The following is an 11,108-nucleotide window of genomic DNA, read 5'->3' as shown; positions in this document are numbered from 1 at the left end:
CACGCAGAGTATTTTGGACTTTCACATGACTTTGAATTGCTTGACCGTTCATTGTACCAAAAAATTGAATTACAATGCTCGCAAAGATACTCTGGATCACCTAGATCGAAATAAAAATCTAAAATATATATATATATATATATATTAGTTAGCATGATAATGTATTTTACTGTAGTGCAAATATAATACGTTTTTGTCCTGCCAGATTTCATTTGAACTCACCATTAACTGATGGCATATTGTGGTCTAACGGTTCAACAACTTCCTGAAAATCGGGTAACAAATTGCGGTACTGATCGAAAGTTTCACTCTCTGGCTCTACCAGGACTCTTTTCATATTATTGTCATTTGTAATGCAACAATTACTTCCCATACCTAAAAAAACAATATCCAATTGTACTTAATTTGGTTATATATTAATTGAATAATAATAAATGCATGCAAATTAAAAACCTCTTCTTGAATATATGTTTATACCTATCTGCGACTCTGGCGATAAATTTAAGTCGAAGCAGATACTTGGACGGTCAGCTTTAGGTGGGTTGCTGCGGTTCAAATTGACTTGACCGCAACTTGCTTTAATAAAAAATATTTTTTAATAAGATTAGTTAGAACAATAAATATTAATTTTACTATATATATAATATAATTACAATATATTTGTTGAAGTTTATACCATTCGATATGTTGCTAAATGGCATCATGCTACTCAATTCTTGCGTTGGTGTAGTATTTATGGTCATCCGTAATGGAGAAGATACTGTGCATTTCAACAACCAAGATTATTATTAACCAATATGAAATTATAACTGGCTACCGAATACGTAATTAGAATGTGTAGTTTGTATAAGAAATAAATACATTGATGGATTGGAAATTTGGATACCTAGTTGTGAATCTGGGGTTCTATTTAAGTCGATCGAATGATTGCGGCGCTTCGTAATAGGTGTTTTTTCACGGTCCCCCTCAACCCGCGCGATATTTTCTTTAATTATATAAGAGCAGTACAAATAACTTGTTAGGGTGTTAACTTCAAAATTTTTTATAGACGTTAAAAATGATTGTTCAAGGTCGTACTGTTGGATATGTTGCTTAATGGTATTCTGCTACCTAAATCTTGCAAAGGCGAATTCCGAATTGTCGTACGAATTGCGGTCGAAGCTGTGAATTTCATATCCAAAATATGGTTAGCAACAAATAATTAGATAATTTAACTATCATATAAAACACACTTACCATTTGTCACAATACTTAAGGGCGTACTTAGCGAACTTTGGAAAACAACACGTAGTGGTGTACGATTGTGTGTATTGTTGTTGCATTCAATGGAGGTGGTGAGCTGTCGTAGGCTCCCAAATTAAAACCTTACAAACGTAGTAGCGGGAGTAAGGATCGATCCCACGAGGAGTAACTAGTTTAACTTTTGTGCTCAAATTAAAGGTAGGGGGGTTTGGAATATATCGAGAATAAAGATAAAATAAAAGAGAATTTAAATAAACAAGAAATTTAATTGAACGAATAAAGCAATGAAAATAATATATCGAAAACACTTATAATAAGAAACCTTGGTTAGTAAAGATCCACCACCGGAATTCAACACTGATCATTGATTAATAAAGTAATTAATATGCAATTGAATATTTGTCGTGAAATTATTTCATTTCTGTTTTCCCTTAGTTGTAGGTAAATAAAGCACAAGCGGTTTAATTACCCCTAACTACTAAATAACCTAAGACAAGCGCTATAGATTTAATTTAATAGCAGCAATAGGAACTAGGAAAACCGACAAACTAAATAACACAAGCACAAGCGGTTGCATTTAATTTAGGAAAATATTCTTCCCGAGTCCAATTATCACTAAGCCGTCAATAATTAACCTAGTTGCTACTGAATATTAGAATAATTTGTAGCACAACATTATCTAATATAGCAAATAATTATATCAAGTAAATAACTAGTAGGCCTCCCTAGCAATTAAATGATACAACTATTCAAATAACTTAGAAGAATATTTAATACCCAAAATGCATAAAAACATATATATAATAAAGTTAAATAAATAACCTTACAGCGTTATGAACTCCGGGGCTTCAATTTACTAAACCAACTAGAAATTAGCCACAAATGAACATTGATAACAACTTCAACGAATACTATAGAGGAGGGAAGAATGAACATTTTACAATAGAAAGCTTATTCTATTTATAGTATTCTCAAAATAGAATTCTACCATTCAATTCATTCCTATTTTTGCGCCGTACGAATGGATCTTGCTCAGTCTTGCCGCAATCTTCGCACAATGTTGACGACTCCTCTTTGCACACGCCATGTACAAAGCAAATAAAATATAAGGTTCAATATTTCGTTGCATGCTAAGAAATTAGGGAGTGGAATAAACTAATACTAAAATAATAAATATATAAATACTAAAAAATATATATAACGCATATATATGTATAAACTGTAAACTAGTACATAATAAATAAATAAATAAATAAATAAATATATATATATATATATATATATATATATATATATATATATATATATATATATATATATATTTTAGATAGTACGTAATATATATTCTATATATTATATATTATATATTATATATTAAATTCTAAAATGGAATAATTAATATATAATAGTAAATAATTAATGCAAAATTATTATAAAGATGTACCTAAAATATGAGTGTAAAATATGCCTATCAGGTGGACATGTACGATGCATCCATGACTGTACGATTCTCATTCTCTGTAAAGGAATAAAACAATAATATATAACCATACATGATATGTTTGGTACCTAACTTTTTTGGATACATACGGAATGATTCTATTCCTAATCATGATTTTAAAGTATTATTATTCAACTAATAATAATAATTACTATTTCACAATAATACTAATTTATACAATATAATAACCTTTAAACGTGTAATGTTATAAACATTTTATGTTAACAAATTTCTTATAATAACAAATTAGTATAACAATATTAAAGATGAGGATTAATGTTATTCAATCAATTATAATTATAATATTATAATAATTATTATAAAAAGACTAAACATAAAAATGGTAATCATATTATTAATAATAATATAATTATTAAGATTAGTAATAATATATAAGAGATATTAAGATTAGTAATAATCTGGGATGTTTAAACACTATTATTATATGATAATAATAATAATAATAATAATAATAATAATAATAATTATTATTATTATTATTATTATTATTATTATTATTATAAAGTATGTGTTTGGTCTCTGTTTTGGCAATCACACCCATTTCGCCGCCGAGTAACTTTACTAATATACTACTCCACTCCGTCGTGACCCTACATCGACGGTGAAGTACGGTGGTTTCTCTCTGTAAAAATGGGAATGATTCAGGGTTTAGGGTTCAATTGTGAGACTCGATTAAGCTATTAATCGTTTCTCTAGGGTCGTTTCCTATTGCTTGGCTATGCATGGACGATGAAGAAGATGGTACTGTGAAGCATTCAAACCCCAAACCTTTCTAAATTACTACCACTCTGAGTCTTCCTAGTAGTGTAAAAGCATTAAATCGGAGTTTTCCTAGTGTCAATCGTGGATTATAGTTGAATCCGGTGAACCTAATGTTCGCCGGAGTGCATGCGTAGCCACGGATCTCCCAGGTGAACAGAATGGTGTGCGATGTTATCAGGTGGTCAAACATTTCGGAGAATCGTCTGTTCAAACACACGATGTGGACAATCACTTCAAAAATTGGGTTTTGATTTCTAACCCTAACTGTTCTAATATTTCAGATCAAAGTGTCGTTTATATACTATATTTGTAAATCTCTTCGTAATATGGTAGACATGCATCTCGATTTTGTTAACCTGGAAATCTCTCTAATGACTTTTTTTTTGTGCGATTAATCTTGTATTTTGATATTTTGTACAATCCATTAATATTGGTTGGGATCGTTTCTAGTCTTTTTAGTAGAGTTAAAAAAAAATCGTATAATCAAAGTATAAACTAAGACAGAACACTATAATAAAGAGAGAAGCCAATAGATTTACCTGCGTTGTTGCTGGGATGCTTGCGCTTCGACCCAATTGCGGTTGAAGAAGTAAGTTTCCTCATGTACTCTAGGTGAGATGCTATGCCCAGTATAGGATTTGTGTAGTTGTGGTGCTCAACAGAGGTTAATAATATCTAATTGTTGAATATATAGGTCTAAACTGGTCAATTAATATTTGGAGACAACATTGGAAAATGGCAATCCTAATTGCTTTTGGAATACTAAAAGGTTTTGATCAGCTACTTAATGCAATGTGCCATCAATATATTAGCTCATTGGTATTCTGACTATTTTTTTTTTTCATTGTCCAAGTGGAATTCACAAAATTTGTTTGGATGCTAATAATGTTTATTATCCATCAGGGAATTAAATTTTAAAATTTTTTTTTAATATATGTTGTTTTCCAGGTAACAAACAGTTTGGTGCTCTAATGTCAGGGAGTTATATTTTGATGACAATCAGTTGGTTAGTGTTTCACATCAAAAGCAACTATTAACTGCATGACACTGAGTGGAATAGAGCACAGAATGTATAGATGCTGTGATATGTTTTTAGCACATAATGGGAATTGTACTAAAGAGGTTGTTACGCGTGGGCAAAAAAGATAAGTTGTACATTTATCAAATCCTCTAATATAATGTTCTTTACGTTGAGTATAATATTCTTTCAGTGTTCTTACATTAGATGATGTTTATAACATTTAATTCGGTGAATTGAAATTCTACAATTGCAGGTCTGATATACACAATCTGTATTCAACTCTAATTCTTTGAGTTGTCTTCCTAATCACAAAGAAGCGGTCAAGACTATTGGCCAAACAGTTACTAAGCACGGCTCAAAAAGATAAGTTGTAATATTGTTGAAATGCCAAATATAATGTGATTAACAACAATAATATCCTTTCATTGTTACTAAATTAGATTGTGATATATAATGAGTTATCTCTTTAATTCCCTATTTGGTCACTGCAGGTAAGCTGCTGCACCACGTGATCCGCAACTAACCTAATTTTAGGAGGCTTCCTAATACTAAAGTTGGTTAATTCAAGCGTAATTCACTATTCATTACTTAGTCCATAATGAACTTTGGGAACTTAATCCATGCGTTAGAAATTGATTACGATGTGGCTGCCATTAATATTAGTTAATCAATAACTTTTTTGTTAAACTGCAGGTAGGCTGCTATAAAGAAAATGTTGCATAAAGGACCCTGACAGTTCAGTTAAGAGCACCTGGCAGATCACTTAAAAGGACATGCATAAAAGACATAGAAGTTCACTTCAAAAGACGTTGAACTGAGTTTTAAGATGACAGAGGCTGGTAAGTTCCTATAAGATTGCAATACATGCATACTTGTAATAAAATCTATATATTCATTACCACAGGGTGTTGAATTACTTAATTTTAAAACTATTTTAATTACTTTTAAATTCTAAAACTTCTAAAGGTGTTGCATAGTCAGCAAGTGTTGCAACTGTATTGTTTTAATACTACATTCAAATTTTCAAGTTAGAGTACAATATTACTTTTAATGGTTTTTATACACTATTTAAATTTGATATTCTGTTTACATTTTTAGTGGTGTTAATTTAGGATGACAATGACTTGATTTGCTGTTAGTATTTAATGTAAGTCAATTGTTAATTATGGGTCAAAAAGGAGTATAAGAATTATTAGCTGGAGCTTTGAAAAGTTGGAATAATATTTTACATTTAGAAATGACATTACACTTAACTACAATAATGTTGTGCATCTAAAAAGTAGTCCTTTGCCTGTATTACATTTCACTACAAACACAAATTGATGGATTGTTTGCTAGAGGCTATCTGTATCTCCAAATGATTACTGTGCCATCAGTTTCCACTTTTAGTGATACCTCTGCCATCTTCTTCATTTTTTTCTGCCATGTTAGCCATCTCTTGACTCCTTTTACCATACATCTGCATTCATTTTCCATCATTGTGCCACACTACCTGAAAAAAAAAACCTGCAAAAGGAATATAAAAAAATCCAGTGTCTAACAGCTCCTAGGAACAAATCCTGAGAATTCAACAGAAAACAATAAACTACTAATATAATCCAAATAATCCAAAATGATTAAAAGTTTCAGTCTAGCTGTTTGAGTGAGTCACCAAAATGTCACCAAAAAAACCATTGTTAAAAAACAGACACCAATAGAGCACATTGTCAATCATTAAAATCATTACAACTCTGCTTCCTTCTCAATCTTGACCACACATTCCTTGCTTTTTTTTGAACTTTGTGTGCTTGAAAATTCATCGATTAGTGATCTCTTGACTGTTCCATTCTCAACACTATTCTCTGCATTGAGTCTCTGTGCAACAACTTGGAGTGGACTCTCAGCTTCATTTGCTTGGTCTGCTTCCTACAAAAACAGTAGATCAAAATGTTTAAGTGACCAATAATAATAAACTATAAACTAATTGGTACAACATGTTACTCGCTATACCAAGTATACCTCTAGATCCCATAGGTCCTCATCTGTAAGCTCCAACTCCAACTTTGAACTGAGATCCCTGTCCCTTACTCCTATTAGTTCTGGGCAATGCTTTTCTACAATCTTTTCGTCAGTGATGATCCTCATAACAGGGAAAGCATTGAGATAATTCTGGAACTGTTCTTTGCGACAGCAATTCGAAATAGAATATTCAGTCCAATTAGACTCTCGAGCTCCTTAGGTAGACCCTTCCTTCCCTACATAAAAATTTACTATAGATTTTAATTTTCCTATATACCATATGTGAATCAGTATTTGAAACCACAACTTATGTGGTTTAGGTACTAAATAAGTTAATAGTCTAGGTAAGATTGAAATATAGTTTTGTACCTTAGTATGGGTATCCTTCAGATCATCCGCGGTAATTCCAAGTAGATCGAGGCACTCCCTGTCCCATAGAAGGAAAGGAGCATTGCCATCCAAGTCCACAACCCTAACCTTAATTCTGTACCTGAGTGTCCCGTCACCCCAATTTCTGTCACATGTACTACACCATAGCCACTTTCCTTTGAGTTTAAGTTTTTTGTTGCACCCCTTTGTTCTACAGGAAGCATAGTACCACTCTGGATCATCAATGAATACAATCCTTGCTGCCACCCAAAAATCGCCAAACTGCATCATATGATAGACTGTTAACAGACTTTATAACATAGACCAAATCAGTATATGTGTGATTATTTATTTAGTACAAATATCCACACAATTTTGTCTCTAACATTAATTAAACCATCAATATGTGTTTGATTGTGCAGGTTTGTGGACAAACACCAGACCTGAAAGAGATAAGTACACATTGGTGGACTGACACTTTGAAAGCAACATGTTTGATTGTGGAGGTTTATGGATAAAGATGTGGTATTTGCTACCAAAACAATTAACACCAGACCTGAAAGAGATAAGTACACAGTGGTGGACTGACACTTTGCAATCACATTTGTGTTAATATTTATGCATTAATTATATGCATCACACAACCACATTTGTGTTACTATTATTCCATCTAATACTTATTAGCTAATACAGGTTAAAAAGCCAAGAAATTGGATCTAGTGTGCAGCTTTGAGCAGAACTGAAAGGCTGATTGCAATCATGATATATCATAGAGGTATTGTTTTAACATCCTGATTGAGTTAATACACAACTGTATACAGGTTAACACAACCATACGCAATTTTCCATCTAATTACAAATGACTAATACAGGTTAAGCAGCCAAGAAGTGGGATATAGTGTGCATGCTTTTAGCAGAAGTGAAAAAATGGATTGCAATCCTGATGCACCATAGAGGTATAATTTTAATTAACACATTGAGTCAATAACACAACTGTATACAGGTTAACACAACTATAATATATTTCCATCTCATGACTATTATATGCCAGCTATAAAATCTAAAGTAAAGACATAGAGGTATATTTTTAAGTGCATAATGCCAGCTATAAAATCTAAACATTAAAGGAATTGTTTGGTATAATGTTTAGGTTGAGGTAATCATTTGTTGTTTATTTAATATTCTTGGGGAAAATGAATAGGATCTATATTCCTTAAAAACAGTCTTACCTCCTTGTCTCTGTAGATGTCATTGATAGTACGAACTTCCATATCAGCAGATAGGGAAACAGAATATGAGCTACATTCTTTAAAACTTGACTGGGAAATTATACTGCGCATTGGAGTCTATTCTTGGCTAATACTGCAAAAACATAACCTAAAATCAGAATCCATATTAGATGTAAAACTTCATGTGGCTAAAAAATAGTGCAAGTACCTTTTCCTGAACTCCTCAAATGGGGGAGATTCTTGGTTGAATAGCAGCTGTGTTACATCATAGGAGCTACAAATCTTGACATCACCACCTTTAGGAAAGAACATTATATATAGAGATTAGAAAGGCTTCTTGGTTAATAAGATAGGAGATAGGAGAAGTTATAGGATTTACTGTACTTACTTTTTAGACACACCCTTGCCCTACAAAACTGTATCAACACCAACAATGGCTCTTGTGTAGTAGAATTGTAGAATGCCTCAATCTTGCTTACGTGTTCATCCCACAAAGTACACATTAGTTGTATTCCACTGAAAATTATTAGAAACATATTAGAAACTCAGCAATCTGTAAAATATAAAATAAACCATAGGTACTGTATATCAGTATTACTCAGTATCTTCAATGGTGAAGTCAATCAGCCTGGAGTTCTTGCCATTGATTAGTTTATCCTGTGGGCAGTGTATTTCGATCACTCGACCAATGACATCTACAAAATAATGATTTAGAATATAGAATAGTATCCAGAATAGTAAATAATTACAAACCATAGATTGAATGAGAATACTGATTACCAAATAAGATTTTCTCATCAAGGCCTTCATTAGACTTGATCTCTCTAAAGGTCTTCAGCCGATACATTTTCATAGGAAATTTAACATGCTTTAAATCCTTAACAACAGTCTGATAGTTAAATTTGATCATGTACTTCTGTGGGCTGGTTTTGTATGAGTAAAAATTGGTGATAACACAAAAATTTTTTATAGCACACACTGAACCTTCAGCAAAACTGCTAAGGTACTTCTCCACATACTCTTTGGGTATATGAGCATGCAAGAAGGACCCCTGTGTATGTGTATAGGGACTGTAAAATCTGGGAAAATGTACAAAAATAGGTACTGGATCTAAATTTGTAGTAAAAATACGAACTGTATAACTGAAAAAAGTGTATATCTATCTTTAAAGAATACTTACCTCTTCATCATGAAAAACCACCTCTTTTGATCTAAACTTCGATGGATCACTTCTTTCAGGGATCTTATATGCTCGCACCACCCGAAGCTTAAGAGCCTGCCTGGTATTCATCGGAGATATCTGGCTAGCAAGGACAAACATTTTTTGTTACTGTGGGGGAATCAGAGAGGCTATTGTAGAGGGAGATTGCGATTGTATTAAGTAGTTGTATATGTGTTGTATATATAAGGTCTGATGACCTTTCGTTATTGATCATCATCATCCTCAGCAATAAATACCTAGAGAATAGGTATGGGTTAGTGGGCTCAATGTCCCATATGAACAAATTGATTACCTTAAATACATTCTCTAATCCCATTGGATGGGAGAATGATCTGTGTAGATATTTTGAAAAAATTAGGTTTCATATATACATGTAGATATTATACTGCGTAGACCTTTGGTTTTCCGAAGCAAAAATAATAAATTTAGCGTGTTAGTCCAAAACGTCGTCGTTCCGGTTGGGCGGGAATTTTTTGCTCCTATTATTTTGCTTTAATATATATAGAGATACTATCAACATTTCAATGAATTAATCATGTAATTAATTAAAGTCTACTAAAACTATATTTTGAATGATGTTTTTGATCTATACTATCAACATCTCAATTCTTGGTTGTAATTGAAACAATATGCCTGCTTGTGGTTGTGCCCTAAGTGGCTACTGAAACTATATTTTGGATGATGTTTTGGCCATTATGGGCATTATGTTAATCATTTCTACATTGCTTTCTATGTGAAATATTTATATTATCTATGTTGCAGTTTTCTTTAGTCTTTTTTTCAGGGACCTTAGGCAAAAGGGTGCAGATGCAATGGAATATTTACACATTGATGATTGAAGGCACAGTATGAATCTACATAATGTTGGCAGATGGTAGATATGTTCACTAGAATATAGATAACTAAATGTTTGAATAAGAGTTTGTACCATACTGACAATTGTAATACATTCCAGTGAGATTAGTTGAATGCAGTGCCATATTGGAGCTTATACTTTTTCATTAGCCTTCAACTTTTGGGAGACCTGCAAATGTTTAATTGCTATTTCATTAAGTCCAACCCATGTTCAAATAATACAACATATTTTTAAAATTATGAACTTAATCTTTTTGAAACTAAATATACCCTTACTGTAGATGGAAGGGCATCCCCATGGGCCTTCAAATAATGTTGGTGCCTGCAAATTTATATCCAAAGTCCTTTCAGTCAGACAAATTATAATGCAAAAATGATGCTACTCATGTATTTTTTTTTAAATAGAAGCTTTGAAATCACAAACTGTACCAAGACTTTGGATTTGAGCATCTAAACTTGATCAATTTTAATGAATACAACTCATTCAGAAGTTAAAAAACATATTTTAAATGCCAAATGAGTTTAACAAAAATAAAACTACATACTGATAGATTAATTTTATAATGTATGCAGTGTATGAAAAGGAGTATGTCAGCAGATATAACTCAATAATGTCTGTAAAACTTAAAACTAATAGAACATACATTTGCAGCAGACTGTGCAATGTTTAATGACACAAGCTATCATTACTTAGGAAAAAACTCTTCAGTTCCACTGACACACTCATAAAGCACACACATATTGTGACATTAAAATTCAAATGCCAATTACAACCCTAATCATAATAGAGGAATAGGAGAATAAAGCTCAAAAAACTTATCTATTTAGGCTATTTTGTTTACCAGAACACAGAAATTCAATCAACAGGTTAATATATCATGCTAGATA

At 32.1% G+C, this 11,108-nt stretch overlaps 1 long non-coding RNA gene across 1 annotated transcript; it reads left to right on the top strand.

Annotated features, from left to right (window-relative positions):
* Positions 1–7,343: 7,343 nt before the first annotated feature.
* LOC109147360 lies at positions 7,344–9,476 on the top strand. The gene is made up of 3 exons (XR_002048639.1): positions 7,344–7,689; positions 7,796–7,870; positions 9,383–9,476. It is a non-coding gene; the product is annotated as an uncharacterized LOC109147360 (long non-coding RNA).
* Positions 9,477–11,108: the final 1,632 nt, after the last annotated feature.

The sequence above is a fragment of the Ipomoea nil genome, unplaced genomic scaffold (genome assembly GCF_001879475.1).
Source record: "Ipomoea nil cultivar Tokyo-kokei standard unplaced genomic scaffold, Asagao_1.1 scaffold0261, whole genome shotgun sequence".
Taxonomy (NCBI): domain Eukaryota; kingdom Viridiplantae; phylum Streptophyta; class Magnoliopsida; order Solanales; family Convolvulaceae; genus Ipomoea; species Ipomoea nil.
Note: the sequence above shows the minus strand (reverse complement) of the source record. Positions and strands in the feature narration are given on the sequence as shown.